This window comes from Gavialis gangeticus, unplaced genomic scaffold (assembly GCF_001723915.1).
Source record: "Gavialis gangeticus isolate Ggan-Ray unplaced genomic scaffold, GavGan_comp1, whole genome shotgun sequence".
NCBI lineage: Eukaryota > Metazoa > Chordata > Crocodylia > Gavialidae > Gavialis > Gavialis gangeticus.
The window spans coordinates 248,079,499-248,080,244 of record NW_017729032.1 but is presented as its reverse complement, the minus strand read 5'-3'; the positions used below and the strand labels follow the sequence as shown (position 1 = coordinate 248,080,244).

Genomic DNA, 746 nt, shown 5'->3' with positions numbered 1-746 from the left:
AGCGGGGGCCGGGTGGCAGTGCCCAGGGAAGCGAGGGGAGCACGGCCCCGCCGGCCGCAGCGCTCCGCTCCCGGAGCTCTACCCCCTCCCAGCGGGGCACCAGCTCGGCCTACCTGCAGGGCAGGACGCCGCCTGCCGCGGATGCTGCGGGCCCGGCGGGGATGCTTCAGCCGAGCCCACGGGCTGCAGCTTCCTGCTTGGGAGGGCAAAGGACGCTTCCTGGGAGGAGCAGGAGCGCGGCAGCGGCGCCCAAGGGAGGAGCGGTCCGGTTCCTGCCGCCTCCCGGGCCCCGGCGCCTGGCTCAGGGTCCTTGTTGCAGCCGCAGAGCAGCGGGGCGGGAAGGCCCCTCAGAGGCCTCCTGAGCCCTGCCAAAACCATCCCGTGCACCCATCCTTTGAGCCCGGCACCAGACTGCCCTCAATCCTGGGGCAGCACAGGCCTGGCCCCCAGCCTCCTGTTAGCCCTGCAAACATCACTCCTGAGATACACCTGGGGTTTCACATAGGGACCCCGGGCTTTGGAAGCAGGCTGCCTGCCTTGCTGGGCGCTCTGGGAGCCTCTTGGCCACAGAAGACTTGATTTAGCATTTTTGTGTAGGAAAAAAAAAAAGGCAAATGAAGAGCTGAGGGGCCTCTACAGGAAGGGCCTTGTGTCTCAAAAAGTTGAGAACCGCTGCCTCAGATGCATAGGCAGATGTGGGCTTTTGAAATGGGAGCTGCTGGGGGTGAGGTGCCTTATCTCCTACG

General features: G+C 65.5%; 1 protein-coding gene across 1 annotated transcript in view; it reads right to left on the bottom strand.

Moving 5' to 3' along the window:
- LOC109303509 (zinc finger protein 239-like) overlaps positions 1-258 on the bottom strand; it is a 7,645-nt gene extending 7,387 nt beyond the window's left edge. Inside the window, exon 1 of the mRNA XM_019525706.1 lies at positions 114-258. The gene's annotated coding sequence lies outside the window, so the exon portion shown is untranslated. The remainder of the gene's footprint in view (positions 1-113) is intronic.
- Between the last annotated feature and the right edge of the window lie 488 nt (positions 259-746).